The sequence below is a fragment of the Salmo salar genome, chromosome ssa22, assembly GCF_905237065.1.
Source record: "Salmo salar chromosome ssa22, Ssal_v3.1, whole genome shotgun sequence".
Classification (NCBI taxonomy): Eukaryota; Metazoa; Chordata; class Actinopteri; order Salmoniformes; family Salmonidae; genus Salmo; species Salmo salar.
In genome coordinates, this window is record NC_059463.1 from 23,855,779 (window position 1) to 23,872,967 (window position 17,189).

Consider the following 17,189-nt stretch of genomic DNA (forward strand, 5'->3'; position numbering starts at 1 on the left):
CATGTCTAAATATGTGTCATGACAGTTATGACCATATTATAACAGGTTAGGACAAGTTATGACATTGTGACATGGTTATGACCTTATCATAACGTGTTATGATGCTAGGTGTTGAGTAAAGTGTTACCGTAAATATTAGAGTATACTACGATCTGCAAAAACACTACATTAGGGCCTACCGAGGGGCGCAGCGGTGTAAGGCACTGCATCGCAGCGTTACGGCATCACTACAGCCTTGAGTTCAATCCCCGGCTGTGTCGTGACCGAGAGTCCAATAGGGTGGCGAACAATTGGCCCAGCATTGATATTAACTCCTAAGCCAATGTTGCTTTACTGGCTTCAATATTATAGTTTTCTCTGAGGCACTTCATCTCCAAACACCCCCCTCTCTTTGTAGATGCATTTATTGATATAATTAGATTTTATGTTATTTATCAGGATCCCCATTTGCCGAGGCCAATGGTGACAGCTATTCTTACTGAGGTCCGAAACATAACGAAAAAGACATTAGATCGGACCTGGGGACCCCTGGTGGTTATTTCTTACAAAAACAAGAGGTAACGAAGTCAGTATTTCCTCAACTCTTAGCCTGTTTGGGCTAGGGGGCAGTATTGAGAATTTTGGAAAAATATGTGCCCATTTTTAACTGCCTCCTACACCAACTCAGAAGCTAGAATATGCATATTATTGTTCAGGTTTGGATAGAAAACACCCTAAAGTTTCTAAAACTGTTTGAATGGTGTCTGTGAGTATAACAGAACTCCTATGGCAGGCAAAAACCTGACAAGGTTTCATGCAGGAAGTGGCCTGTTTGACAAGGAGTCGTGCGTCTTGCATCTGTTTATTGAAGAGTAAGGATCTTAGCTGTAACGTGACAATTCCCAGGGCTCCAATAGGCTCTCAGGACCCGGGAAAATCATGAAGGTTGACGAGGCAGCCTCAGGCTGAAACAGATTATCACCTTATCCAAGTGTCCCATTAGGTGACAATGGAATGAGGCGCGTGCGCGATTAGCCCCCGTGGAGTATTTTAATTCGGCTGTTTAGTTTATTGCAGATTCCTGGTCGGAATATTATCGCTTTTCTACGAGATAAATGGCATAAAAATTGGTTTTAAACAGCGGTTGACATGCTTCGAAGTACGGTAATGGAATATTTAGACATTTTTTGTCACGCCATGCGCCATGCGCGCGACCGTGGATTACCATTCGTATAGTGTCTAGAACGCACGAACAAAACGACGCTATTTGGATATAACTATGGATTATTTGGGACCAAACCTACATTTGTTATTGAAGTAGAAGTCCTGGGCGTGCATTCTGACGAAGAACAGGAAAGGTAAGAACATTTTTCTTATAGGAAATGTTATTATGGTGAAGGCTAATCTTGCCGGGTGTCTAAATAGCTAGCCGTGATGGCTGGGCTATGTACTTAGAATATTGCAAAATGTGCTTCATCCGAAAAGCTATTTTAAAATCGGACATATCGAGTGCATAGAGGAGTAATGTATCTATAATTCTTAAAATAATTGTTATGCTTTTTGTAAACGTTTATCGTGAGTAATTTAGCAAACTGTTAGTAAATTCCCCGGAAGTTTGCGGGGGGTATGCTTTTTCTGAACGTCACATGCTAATGTAAAAAGCTGTTTTTTTAATAAATATGAACTTGATTGAACAGACATGCATGTATTGTATAACATAATGTCCTAGGTGTGTCATCTGATGAAGATCATAAAAGGTTAGTGCTGCATTTAGCTGTGGTTTGGGTTTTGGTGACATTATATGCTAGCTTGAAAAATGGGTGTCTGATTATTTCTGGCTGGGCACTCTCCTGACATCATCTAATGTTTTGCTTTCGTTGTAAAGCCTTTTTGAAATCGGACAGTGTGGTTAGATAAACGAGAGTCTTGTCTTTAAATAGCTGTAAAATAGTCATATGTTTGAGAAATTGAAGTAATAGTATTTCAAACGATTCAAAAATCGCGCCACTGGATTAGACTGGCTGTTACGTAGGTGGGACGAATTCGTCCCGCCTAGCCCATAGAGGTTAGACAAGAGAGACTGGCATGCATAGTATTAATAGTAGCCCTCTTATTACAATGAAGAGCAAAATGTGTGGCTCTGTTCTGGGCCAGCTGCAGCTTAACTAGGTCTTTCTTTGCAGCACTTGACCTTATGACTTGACAATAATGAAGATAAGATAAAACTGGAGCCTGCTTTGTGGAGTGTGGTTTCAAAATAGTAGAGCATCACTTTATTACAGACAGATCTCTCTCCATCTTTACAACCATTGAGTCTATATTTTTTTACCATGACAGTTTACAGTCTAAGTCTCCTCAACTTGTTCCACAGCCACACCATTCATTACCAGATTCTAGAGCTTAGGGAATTATTTGTACCAAATACAATGCTCTTAGTTTTAGAGATGTTCAGGACCGGTTTATTACTGGCCACTCATTCCAAAACAGACTCTTTGTTAACCTCTCTAGGGTCGGTGGGACGAAATCGTCCCACCTACTCAACAGCCAGTTGAATCCCGTGGCGCGTTATTCAAATACCTTAGAAATGCTATTACTTCAATTTCTCAAACATATCACTATTTTACACCATTTTAAAGACAAGACTCTCGTTAATCTAACCACACTGTCCGATTTCAAAAAGGCTTTACAACGAAAGCAAAACATTAGATTATGTCAGCAGAGTACCAAGCCAGAAATAATCAGACACCCATTTTTCAAACTAGCATATAATGTCACATAAACCGAAACCACAGCTAAATGCAGCACTAACCTTTGATGATCTTCATCAGATGACAACCCTAGGACATTATGTTATACAATACATGCATGTTTTGTTCAATCAAGTTCATATTTATATCAAAAAACCAACTTTTTACTTTAGCATGTGACGTTCAGAACTAGCAAACTTCCGGTGAATTTACTAAATTACTCAAGATAAACGTTCACAAAAAACATAACAATTATTTTAAGAATTATAGATACAGAACTCCTCTATGCACTCGCTATGTCCGATTTTAAAATAGCTTTTCGGTGAAAGCACATTTTGCAATATTCTCAGTAGATAGCCCGGCATCACAGGGCTAGCTATTTAGACACCCACCAAGTTTAGCACTCACCAAAATCAGATTTACTATAAGAAAAATGTTATTACCTTTGCTGTCTTCGTCAGAATGCACTCCCAGGACTTCTACTTCAATAACAAATGTTGGTTTGGTTCAAAATAATCCATAGTTATGTTCAAATATCCTCTGTTTTGTTCGTGCGTTCAAGACACTATCCGAATGGTAAAGAAGGGTGACGCGCACGACGCATTTCGTGACAAAAAAATTCTTTTTATGCCATTTTTCTCGTAAAAAAAGCGATAGTATTCCGACCGGGAAAGTGTGTTTAGGTTCAAAGACGAAAGAAAATAAAAACATGGGGTCGACTCGTGCACGCGCCTCAGCCCATTGTCCTCTGATAGAGCACTTGCCAAAAGCGCTAATGTTTTTAAGCCAGTGGCTGGAATTACATCATTCAGCTTTTTCCCGCCTTCTGAGAGCCTATGGGAGCCGTAGGAAGTGTCACGTTACAGCAAAGATCCTCAGTCTTCAATAAACAGAGTCAAGAAGCTCAAGGAATGGTCAGAGAGGGCACTTCCTGTACAGAATCTTCTCAGGTTTTTGCCTGCCATATGAGTTCTGTTATACTCACAGACACGATTCAAACAGTTTTAGAAACTTTAGGGTGTTTTCTATCCAAAGCCAATAATTATATGCATATTCTAGTTTCTGGGCAGTAGTAATAACCAGATTAAATCAGGTACGTTTTTTATCCGGCCGTGTAAATACTGCCCCCTACCCCCAACAGGTTAAGGGTTTTTAGTAACTTCATTAGCTGTGGTTGCTGATGCGTATATGGTTTAATTATCAGGATACATGGAAACACATACTTTGTTCAATGTCAGTGGCAGGTCATTGGTAAAAATAGAAAAGGGTAGAGGGCCTAGAGAGCTGCCCTGCAGTACACCACACTTGACATGTTTGACATTAGAGAAGGTTCCATTAAAGAAAACCTTCTGAATTATATTAGATAGATAGCGCTGCATCCATTATATGACAGAGGTTGAAAAGCCGTAACACAAGTTTTCTCAACAACAGGTTAGGGTCAATGAACTAAAATGCTGCACTGAAATCTAACAGTACACTTCCCACAATGTTCTTATTAACAATTTATTTTGACCAATCATCAGTCATTTGTGTCAGTGCAGTACATGTTGAGTGCCCTTTTCTATAATTATGCGGAAAGTCTGTTGATCATTTATTTACAGAGAAATAGCATTGTATTTGGTCAACAACAAAAAATCCAACAGTTTGCTGAGAGTTGGCAGCAAGCTGATAGGTCTGCTGTTAAAACCAAATAAAGGCCGCTTTTACCACTCTGGGGTAACGGAATGACTTTGGCTTCCCTCCAGGCTTGAGGACAAAGACTTTCCTCTAGGCTCAGATTAAAGATATGACAGATAGGTGTGGCTTTGTCTTTGTGCCCATCATTTCATTTTTACATTTTTCCATTATAACATTTTTTCCATCATTCTTTATATCATTGATCTTCATTTCATAATACAGGTTTCTTCTTTTCTTTGAGTTTAGTCACATAATTTCTCAATTTGCAGAAAGTTAGCCAGTCAGATGTGCAGCTAGACTCTATTAGCCATTCCTTTTGCCCCATCTCTTTCAACCATACAGTTTTTCAATTCCTCATCAATCCATGGAGCCTTAACAGTCAGTTTCTTAACAGGTGCATGTTTATCAATAATTGGAAGAAGCAATTTTATAAATTCCACAAGTGCAGCGTCTGAATGTTCCTTATTAATCACATCCGACCAAAAAAAATGTTTTACATCATCATATGATCTGTTATACACTATTTTAGGACCAGATTTGGGAACTTTGCCTTTCCTGGATATAGCCAATATATTGTGATCACTGCATCCAATGGGTACAGATACAGCATTAGAACAAAGTTCTACAGTATTAGTAGAAATGTGACCAATACTTGTGGATGATCTTGTTCCTGTAGTGTTTGTAAACACCCTGGTAGGTTGATTAATAACCTGAACCAGATTACAGGCACTGGTTACAGTGAGAAGCTTCCTCTTGAGCAGACAGATTGATGAAAACCAATCAATATTCTGATCCCCTAGAAAGTAGACCTCTCTCTTTACGTCACATACACAATCAAACACTTCACCCATATTATTTACAGTGGAGGAAAAAAGTATTTGATCCCCTGCTGATTTTGTACATTTGCCCACTTACAAAGAAATGATCAGTCTAACATTTTAATGGTAGGTTTATTTGAACAGTGAGAGACAGAATAACAACAAAAAAATCCAGAAAAACGCATGTCAAAATGTTATAAAATGATTTGCATTTTAATGAGGGAAATAAGTATTTGACCCCTCTGCAAAACATGACTTAGTACTTGGTGGCAAAACCCTTGTTGGCAATCACAGAGGTCAGACGTTTCTTGTAGTTGGCCACCAGGTTTGCACACATCTCAGGAGGGATTTTGTCCCACTCCTCTTTGCAGATCTTCTCCAAGTCATTAAGGTTTCGAGGCTGACGTTTGGCAACTTGAACCTTCAGTTCCCTCCACAGATTTTCTATGTGATTAAGGTCTGGAGACTGGCTAGGCCACTCCAGGACCTTAATGTGCTTCTTCTTGAGCCACTCCTTTGTTGCCTTGGCTGTGTGTTTTGGGTCATTGTCATGCTGGAATACCCATCCACGGCCCATTTTCAACGCCCTGGCTGAGGGAAGGAGGTTCTCAGCCAAGATTTGACGGTACATGGCCCCGTCTATCGTCCCTTTGATGCGGTGAAGTTGTCCTGTCCCCTTAGCAAAAAAACACCCCCAAAACATAATGTTTCCACCTCCATGTTTGACGGTGGAGATGGTGTTCTTGGGGTCATAGGCAGCATTCCTCCTCCTCCAAACACGGCGAGTTGAGTTGATGCCAAAGAGCTCCATTTTGGTCTCATTTGACCACAACACTTTCACCCAGTTGTCCTCTGAATCATTCAGATGTTCATTGGCAAACTTCAGACGGGCATGTAGTATATGTATTTTTGAGCAGGGGGACCTTGCGGGCGCTGCAGGATTTCAGTCCTTCACGGCGTAGTGTGTTACCAATTGTTTTCTTGGTGACTATGGTCCCAGCTGCCTTGAGATCATTGACAAGATCCTCCGGTGTAGTTCTGGGCTGATTCCTCACCATTCTCATGATCGTTGCAACTCCACGAGGTGAGATCTTGCATGGAGCCCCAGGCCGAGGGAGATTGACAGTTCTTTTGTGTTTCTTCCATTTGCGAATAATCGCACCAAATGTTGTCACCTTCTCACCAAACTGCTTGGTGATGGTCTTGTAGCCCAATCCAGCCTTGTGTAGGTCTACAATCTTGTCCCTGACATCCTTGGAGAGCTCTTTGGTCTTGGCTATGGTGGAGAGTTTGGAATCTGATTGATTGATTGCTTCTGTGGACAGGTGTCTTTTATACAGGTAACAAGCTGTGGTTAGGAGCACTCACTTTAAGAGTGTGCTCCTAATCTCAGCTCGTTACCTGTATAAAAGACACCTGGGAGCCAGAAATCTTTCTGATTGAGAGGGGGTCAAATACTTATTTCCCTCATTAAAATGCAAATCAATTTATAACATTTTTGACATGCGTTTTTCTGGAAATTTTTGTTGTTATTCTGTCTCTCACTGTTCAAATAAACCTACCATTAAAATTATTGACTGATCATTTCTTTGTCAGTGGGCAAACGTACAAAATCAGCAGGGGATAAAATACTTTCCCCCCGCACTGTACTGTAGTAGTTGGTGGCCTACAGCAACACACCAAAGAAATAGGCTTTAGATGTGCCAGGTGAACCTGCAACCACAACACTTTAATAACACCTGACATAAAATCTTCTCTAAGCATTACAGTGATATGGCTCTGCACACACAGTTGAAGTCGGACGTTTACATACACCTTAGCCAAATACATTTCAACTCAGTTTTTCACAATTCCTCAAAAATTCCCTGTCTTAGGTCAGTTAGGATCACCACTTTATTTAAAGAATGTGAAATGTCAGAATAATAGTAGAGAGAATGATTTACTTCAGCTTTTATTTCTTTCATCACATTCCCAGTGGGTCAGAAGTTCACATACACTCAATTAGAATTTGGTAGCATTGCCTTTAAATGGTTTAACTGGGGTCAAACGTTTCGAGTAGCCTTCCACAAGCTTCCCACAATAAGGGGTGAATTTTGTCCCATTCCTTCTGACAGAGATGGTGTAACTGAGTCAGGTTTGTAGGCCTCCTTGCTCGCACACACCTTTTCCGTTCTGCCCACACAGTTTCTTTAGGATTGAGGTCAGGGCTTTGTGATGGCCACTCCAATACCTTGACTTTGTTGTCCTTAAGCCATTTTGCCACAACTTTGGAGGTATGCTTGGGGTCATTATCCATTTGGACGACCCATTTGCGACCATGCTTTAACTTCCTGACTGATGTCTTGAGATGTTGCTTCATTATATCCACATCATTTTCCTTTCCTCATGATGCCATCTATTTTGTGAAGTCCACCAGTCCCTCCTGCAGCAAAGCACCCCCACAACATGATGCTGCATTGCTTCACTGTTGGGATGGTGTTCTTCAGCTAGCAAGCGTCCCCCTTTTCCCTCCAAACATAACGATGGTCATTATGGTCAAACAGTTCTATTTTTGTTTCATCAGACCAGACGACATTTCTACAAAAAGAACAATCTTTGTCCCCATGTGCAGTTGCAAACCGTAGTCTGGCTTTTTATGGCGGGTTTGGAGCAGTGGCTTCTTCCTTGCTGAGTGGCCTTTCAGGTTATGTCGATATAGGACTCGTTTTACTGTGAATATAGACACTTTTGTACCTGTTTCCTCCAGCATCTTCACAAGGTCCTTTGCTGTTGTTCTGGGATTAATTTGCACTTTTGAAGTACGTTCATCTCTAGGAGACAGAGCGCGTCTCTTTCCTGAGCGGTATGACGGCTGAGTGGTCCCATGGTGTTTATACTTGCGTACTATTGTTTGTACAGATGACCGTGGTACCTTCAGGCATTTGGAAATTGCTCCCTAGGATGAACCATTTATTTTCTGAGGTCTTGGCTGATTTCTTTTGAGTTTCACATGATGTCAAGCAAAGAGGCACTGCGTTTGAAGGTAGGCCTTGAAATACATCCACAGGTACACCTCCAATTGACTCAAATGATGATGTCAATTAGCATATCAGAAGCTTCTAAAGCCATGACATAATTTTCAGGATTTTTCCAAGCTGTTTAAAGCCACAGTCAACTTTGTGTAGTATGTAAACTTCTGACCCACTGGAATTGTGATACAGTGAATTATAAGTTAAATAATCTGTCTGTAAACATTTGTTGGAAACGAGTTTTAATGACTGCAACCTAAGTGTATGTAAACTTCTGACTTCAACTGTATATATAGCAACACCTCCCCCATAAGCCTTATTGTCTCTTCTATAGATGTCATGTCCTTGTATTGCTACTGCTGTATTATCAAATTAATTATCTAAGTGAGTCTCAGAAATGGCTAATATATATGAATGTTATCTGGTGCAAGTTTTTGATTTGATTAACCTTATTTATAAGGTTACATATCTTAATATGGGCTATTTTAGCCCTTTCCTGGATAAGTATCAGAGATAAACATAATATGGAAAAGAGCAAACAAAGCAGGAGAAAAACACTAAGGCAGATGTACACAATTTTAAATATTACAACATTACACTTCATAACACTTTTCACAACACATTAAGTGTGTTCCCTGGTAGGTTGATTAATAACCTGACACTGGTTACTACCACATATCTACAATACAAAATACATGTGTACGTGTGTGAAGAGTGCATGTCTTATCATGTGTATGTGTAAGCATGTGTCTGTGGGTGGGCTCCACCTCAATCTTTATGTGGTCCATCTTCAGTTTCTGTGATATCATTTCCCCGCTTTGTCTTCAGACTCCGTCCAAGTCTTGTGGAGATTCTACAATTCCATCCAGAACCATGTTGTTCCACCTGGATTGTCCCTCGAGATAATCAGATTTCTCTGTCATTGTTATCATGGATTCACGTACAGAACTGATGTCCTCTCTCAATGAATTACAGATGGCTGTCATCTTGCCGTTCTCCTGTTTAAACTCATCGAGCTGACACTGGGAGAACTGCAAACTGTTCTTCAGGTCCTGGAACTCTCTGGTCAGGTTGTCCATTATTTTATTAGTTTACTCCACCAGTATTTGGACACAACACTTGAAGCTATTTTCTTGTTGTTATAACAACTGCTTGTAGAACTATTTTTGTTTGTTTAAAAGATCCTTCACCTGTGATAAGAGACACCACTGTCCTCAACGGTACTCCCGCCGACTTTGATCTTTGTCATGGTAGCAACATAGGTTATGCTGTTACTCCTCACATGTCCAGACAGGGCAGGTCGCAGGGAAGATTGGAAACAACAAACAGCAGGGATCTAGACATCCACAAGCCCGGGACAATCTGAGGTACCAGTCACAATGGCTAACGTTCAAGCCCTCAAGAAAACCCTACTAGCTTGATGGGCTGCTAGCTTCCAGCTAGGCTAGCTGATATGTCAAGCAGCTCCTTAGACCCGGCCTTGGTCAGCAGGATCCCTGGCCAGATAGTAGCGGTCCCAGCAACTGATGCCATCCGCGTCGCAGGATCCAAACTGAAAAGGTAGCTAGCTATTAACTGAACTTTTCCAATAGACTTTCAAAACATTCCAAAACAACAAACCTTCTAAAACAACAAACCGAGCTCTCCCTCATTCTGCGTTCAAGAAAACTACATTTAGGCAGAGTGTTTGTGCTTATTTGATATGAATTCAGCCCTGGGTGAACTATTACTGGATTAATTTATTTTCACATTGTCCCTCATTCCGCTCATTCCGCGTTCAACAGGAAGTGACACATTCTGTAGTGCGTTCAAGAAAACTAAGTGTAGGTAGAGTGCTTGTGCTTATTTGACATGAATTCAGCCCTGGGTGAACTATTACTGGATTAATATATTTTCTTAATTAAAATAGCCTGTCCGTTGTTTTTTTTTTTTTTGCTGTGGATTTTATTTTTTTTTGCTGTGGAGTGGATTAGAATTGAGAATATTTGACCAAGCAGGAAGGAAGGCTGAATCAGAGCCAACCCGTGGGCAGCAGTTAGCCTAGTGGTTAGTGTTGGGCCAGTAACCGAAAGGTTGCTGGATCAAATCCCTGAGCTGACAAGGTAAAAATCTGTCCTTCTGCCACTGAGCAAGGCAGTTAACCCACTATGCCGTGGATGTTGATTTAAGACAGCCCCCCGGACCTCTCTGATTCAAAGGGGTTGGGTTAAATGCGGAAGACACATTTCAGTTTAATATATTCAGTTGTACAACTGACTAGGTATCCCCCTTTCCGGTAGACTGAATAGTTGACTGTCTAGGGCCCCAGAATATCAAATTTGCCCCCAAACTTGACATAAAAAATACAATGTGTTAATACAAAATTGTATTAAAATGTTATAGTTTTTTTGTGGTCAGGCAATAGGTCGTCATAAGTTCAGGGGGACCTCGTGCAACCTGCGCGAGTGGAGAGTTACAGATGTGGTATTATGTAGTGGCGGATGGGTGCAAGTTACACAAAAGCTGTGCTGCTGATAAGAGAGCGAGGAGGAGGGGGCAAGGCTAGGGTATGCATCTATCATGGCATCTAATAAAAGGTCATACCCGTCAGGTGCAGAGAAGAGGAAGAGGAGGAGGACAAGACGGTGCAAGGTAGAGAGAGGTACAGTTTGTTACCGTCTGTTATTAAGTATTTAGCTAACTATTAGCAAACTAGTTGTTAAAATCAATTTCTAGCTAGCTTCTGAAATAAATAAACACACCCAATACCACATATAAACAGATCTAGCCAGCCAAATGTTGAGGAGCACAATGCATATGCAGCCAAGTAGTTGAATGACAAACTTAATGATCTAGTTACTGTTCTGAAGGCAGGCGTGATAATTGATGCATTATGTTTGCAAATAAGGTACTTTTAGATAGGATACGTTTTGATAGCTTTGTTCCTGCCAGTTGCCATCCAAAAGATGATAATGATTAGTTGTACCATACGGATAATGACCAAAGACTTTAAACAAAGCTCAGCGAGTGAGTCAACTGGGCAAAGTGTACTTCCTCTGTGAAGATCCAAGGAACTGGGCTGTCACAATTGATATTGTATTAATTTAAAAGCTTCTACTCCAACCCTGAGTAGCTTTGCACTAGTAGAGTTGAATTGACCTGTTTCTAGGAAAGCTTGCTATTCTCATGTTGTGCTTCAATTTCACCTGGTTTTCTCGGGTCTCATAGCAAGGTCTATGTATCTCTGGGGATTCTGAATTGGGGCAGAGCTACTGTAAGGGCCTCTTGCCTATGCAGTTAGAACTCATTGATTTGCCAACCAAACACCTTGTACAGTTTTCTCCAAGAACACTTTAGGTTTGAATCAATTGAGAGAGAGCATCTTCACTTTCTAATAAACACATGGATAAACACATGAAGGTTGAAACAGAGGCAGTCCTTTCAACAGACACCCCTTCACCCTTTCCATCATCTAGCCCTTTAGAAAACACAGGCATGTTTCCATTTTGAATTGCAGGTATGTGACCCTTTTCCACCTTTGTAATATATTTCCTGTATTCACACGATTCATCCTGTTCTTTTGGTGGTGGACTATTCTTGATACACACTGGAAACTGTGGAGCGTAAAAAAAAAAGCATTACAGTTCTTGACACAAAACATTGCGCCTGGCACCTACTATCATACCCTGTTCAAAGGCACTTAAATATTTTGTCTTGCCCTCTGAAAGGCACACATACACTGTCCATGTCTCAATTGTCTCAAGGCTTAAATTGTCTCCTCCCCTTCATCTATACTGACTGCAGTGGATGTAAGTGACATCAATAAGGGATCATAGCTTTCACTTGGATTCACCTGGTCAGTCTATGTTATGAAAAGAGTGTTCTAAATGTTTTGTATAGTCAGTGTATAATTAGCTTTTAAATTAGAAAAAAAGGTACATTTGTAAGCCTCTCTTTGAACACATTCAAAGATATGCCAAGATCCCCCCCCCCATTGATTTCCAGGGGTGCTTTAGTGTTTATAAACCATCCGACCTGTTCTTTGTCAGTAATTAACAGCCCTCCCAGAGCCACACACCGAATGAATACACATCTGATCCTTAACACTAATTCAGTCAATCACCTCAAGGGAGATTTGACTAGCCATGTGAGGATATTCAGTTAGACCCATATGAAGATTTTCAGACAGACTGCTATGCAACAAAATGTGTTAAAACGTGTAACACAGTAAAATGTGTTTACTGTGTTACAGTAAATATTAAATCTGAACAAAAGTTGGATGATTGCCAAAGCGTTTGAATATACAGTATGTGGTAATATCACTAAGTGATTCCAATTACAAGGTCCAGTTCGCTGGTGTTCTTTTTTATAGTACATGTATGATCCATTGTATGGCCCTGTTGTAAGGTATATTCTGAAGCTATGACCATAAATATATGTTTTATTCCATTGAGTGCTATTCATAGCAGGTGAATCCGGTGTGTGGTTTGGCTTTGTCATTACGGGCTGCAGTATTCCCAGTTGGAGGCCTCTTTCCTCCATGGAATGACTAACGAGCCTTGCCTGGTATGACATGGTACACGTCTCTCTCCCAGCTCCCTCTGCAGTTTTGATTCAGGGGCTGGGGGATTGAGGGGCTTCAGTTGCAATTTGGGGAAATTATGTAATCACAGGAAGACAGAATTTTTGGACCACTCTCTGAGATTACTCTCCTCTCCACCAGTGATTACTGATCATTGGCAATAGAAAAAATAAGTATTCTCTCAATATGTTTTCTGTCTTCATTCTCACTTCATATGTCTGTGAAGACTCACTTTTGATGGGGTTTCAGAATTTCTATCTCTCTTAGTTTTTCAATCAGTATTCTGGGGTCTCTCCTCTTCTTTATTGTCTACAGGAGAGGCTACATGGTCCTGAGGGCATTATGCACAAAGTAGTGTCTTAAAACAACCACTTTGTTTGTTATTCTTAATCCTTAATCTACCCCTCATCTGATTCAGTTTTAATGGACAGAACTGAACATCTTTTCTTTATCAGAAAAAAACACTTTACCATTTATCACAGGTTGTTGCTTGGGAAATGGCAGACACTTACAGTGCCTTCAGAAACTATTCAGACCCCTTGACTTTTTCCACATTTTGTTACGTTACAGTCTTATTCTTATTTTTTTTTTAATTCAGCAATTTACACACAATACCCCATAATGTCAAAACAAAATAAGGTTTTTAGATATTTTAGCAAATTATTTAAAAAAAATATTTAAGTGTTTAGTACCTTTACTCAATACTTTGTCGACACACCTTTGGCAGTGATTACAGCCTTGAGTCTTCTTGGGTATGACCCAACAAGCTTGGCACATCTCTATTTGGGGAGTTTCTCCCATTTTTCTCTGCAGATCCTCTTAAGCTCTGTCAGGTTCGAGAGTTGCTGCACAGCTATTTTCAAGTCTCTCCAGAGATGTTAGATCAGGTTCCAGAGACTTGTCCCAAAGCCACTCCTGCGTTGTCTTGGCTGTGAGGTTAGGGTCGTTGTCCTGTCGCCCCAGTCTGAGGTCCTGAGGGCCCTGGAGCAGGTTATCATCAAGGCTCTCTCTTTACTTTGCTCCGTTCATCTTTCCCTCGATCCTGACTAGGCTCCCAGTACCTGTGTCTGAAAAACATCCCCACAGCATTATGCCGCCAACACCATGCTTCACCGTAGGGATGGTGAGCTCTCTGTAGCTCAGTTGGTAGAGCATGGTGTTTGCAACGCCAGGGTTGTGAGTTTGATTCCCACGGGGGGCCAGCACAGAAAAAAAAAAAAAATGTTTGAAATGTATGCATTCACTACTGTAAGTCACTCTGGATAAGAGCGTCTGCTAAATGACTAAAATGTAAATGTGTCAGGTTTCCTCCAGATGTGATGCTTGGCATTCAGGCCAAAGAGTTCAATCTTGGTTTCATCAGTCCAGAGAATCTTGTTACTCATGGTCTGAGAGTGCTTTAGGTGCCTTTTGGCAAATTCCAAGCGGGCTGTCATTGGCATTTTACTTTAAAGTTGCTTCCGTCTTGCCACTCTACCATAAAGGCCTGATTGCTGGAGAGATGGTTGTCCTTCTGAAAGTTTCTTTCATCTCCACAGAGGAACTCTGGAGCTCTGTCAGATTGACCATCAGGTTCTTGGTCGCCTCCCTGACCAAGGCCCTTCTCCCCTGATTTCTCAGTTTGGCAGGGCGGCCAGTTTGTTGTTATGTTTTTCACAATAGAAACTGACTGGTGAATGATGACTGGAGTAATTTTCATTCTAAGTGAGTAGATAAGATGTTTCTGAGCTCTAGGCTGTTTTGTTGTTTTGTTTAAGTATATTCATTAAAAGTAAATATGAGCACTCTACACGCTGCGCCTTGGTCCCCTTTATACGATCCACGTTACAGAACTACCCACCATGATTGGATCAAGCGGCGTGCCCGGGCAGAAATGGACACCTGGTCACATCAGGAGTGGATTGAGAGGAGAGACTGGACTTGGGGCCAGGTAATCGAGTGATATCGGAGCCTACCGGGGAAGAACGAGAGGCAGCCCCAAAACATTTTTTGGGGGGGGCACATGGGTAGTTTGGCTGGGCCAGGACTGGGACCTGAGCAAATTCCCCGTGCTTTTTGTGGTGAGCATGTGCCTGCCTCTCGCACTCTCTCTCCAGTGCGCCTCCATAGCACAGTATGTCCTGTGCCTGCTCCTCGCGCTCTCCCTCCAGCGCGCCTCCAGAATCCAGTACGTCCTGTGCCTGTTCTTCGCACTCTCCCTCCAGTGCGCATCCATAACCCAGTACGGCCGGTGCCTGCTTTGAGCACTCGGTCCTCAGTGTGTCTCCCCAGTCCGGTGAGATCGGTTCCTGCTCCACGTACAAAGCCTCCAGTGATAATCGATGGTCCGACGCCTGTAAAGATTTTCCATGGCACTACGCCTCTAGTGATGATCCATGGCCCGGAGCCTGTAGGGATATTCCATGGCGCGAAGCCTGAAGAAGTAATCCATGGCCCGGAACCTGAAGAAGTAATCCTTGGCAAGAAGCCTGGAGGGATTATAAATGGTCCGGAGCCTGTAGGAATAATCCATGGCCCGGCACCTGTAGAGATAATCCTTGGTAAGAAGCCTCCAGTGATGATCCTTGGCGCGGAACCTGTAGAGATGATCCATGGCATGGAGCCAGCAGCAACGGTCACTAGTCCAGAACCTATTATGACGCCACCCAGTCCGGAGCCTCCGGCGACGCTTTTCCGTCCGGAGCCTCCAGTGACACTCCTCAGTTCAGAGCCTCCAGCGACGCTCTTCAGTCCGGAGCCTCCAGCTACGCTCCCCAGTCCGGAGCCTCCAGCTACGCTCCCCAGTCCGGAGCCTCCAGCGACGCTCCCCAGTCCGGAGCCTCCAGCGACGCTCTCCAGTCCGGAGCCTCCAGCGACGCTCCCCAGTCCGGAGCCTCCAGCGGCGGTCCGCAGCCCGGAGTCTTCAGCGGCGGCCCGCAGCCCGGAGTCTTCAGCGGCGGCCCGCAGCCCGGAGTCTTCAGCGGCGGCCCGCAGCACGGAGTCTTCAGCGGCGGCCCGCAGCCCGGAGTCTTCAGCGGCGGCCCGCAGCCCGGAGTCTTCAGCGGCGGCCCGCAGCCCGGAGGCTTCAGCGGCGGCCCGCAGCCCGGAGTCTTCAGCGGCGGCCCGCAGCCCGGAGTCTCCAGCGGCGGCCCGCAGCCCAGAACCTCCAGCAATGATCTGCAGTCCGGTTCCTTCGACGACGATCCACGGTCAGGTGGTAATAAAGCAGAAGGATCAGCGGGTGGAGTGGGGAGTACGCCCAGAACCGGAGCCGCCTCCTATGCTGGAGGTTATGTGGACAGCATTTGAGCCGCCATAGACTTTTGTCACCCTCCCTACCCTCTCTTTGTGTTTTGTGGTTGTTTTGTTGGGTTTTGATTATGTTGCATTCGGAGTCTGCACCTTTGGGGGGGGTACTGTCACGTCCTGCCCCTAGTAAGATGTAATTTTCTATAGTAGAGTAGGTCAGGGCGTGACAGGGGGTGTTTTGGGTTGTTCTATGTTTTCTATTTCTATGTTTAAGTTCTAGTTTTTCTATTTCTATGTTGGGATTGTTTGGGTTGATCTCTAATTGGAGGCAGCTGATCCTCGTTGCCTCTGATTAGAGATTATATTTAAGTAGGGGTTTTTCATCCTGGGTTTTGTGGGTAGTTGTTTTCTGCTTAGTGTATGTCACCTGACGGAACTGTTGTTGGTCATTTTGTTATTTTGTTTAAGTATATTAATTAAAAGTAAATATGAGCACTCTACACGCTGTGCCTTGGTCCCCTTTATACGACCCACGTTACAGAATCCAAAATGACACAAGACATTATTCACATTTCACTTCCTATTGGGGAAAACATAATCTAAAACACAACCAAAACAAGCTGTAAATGCATCCAACAAGTTTGTAAAGCAGGGATTTTTGAAAGTCAGTACAATCCTTGTTCGGAAGCGAAACTTTATTTTTATAGTAAAAAAAAATTATGATTTGTTGAATTACTTTAGGAGAATTTAATATAGTGGAAATAGTTTTGGGAATTTTCTAAATATGTTCAATATTATTCAATTCTATGTCAGCTCTATACCTAGAAATGCCATTGTCCATAGCAAAGGATCCCAATTTCAAACTCTCCAAAAAAGTTTAAAATCCTAAAAACGGACACTAATGAATATTAACTTAAAAGGGATCTTGTGTTGTTTATTGCAATGGCCTGCTCTGACTTATAGAATATTTCTGGTTTGATCCCAGGCTATGTCGCAGCTGGCCATCACCGGGAGACCCATGAGGCGGTGCACAATTGGCCCAGTGTTGTCTGGGTTAGGGGATGGTTTGGCCGGCTGGGATGTCTTTGTCCCATCGTGCTCTAGCGACTCCTGTGGCGGGCGCATGCATGGTGACACGGTCACCAGTTGTACGGTGTTTCCTCTGACACAT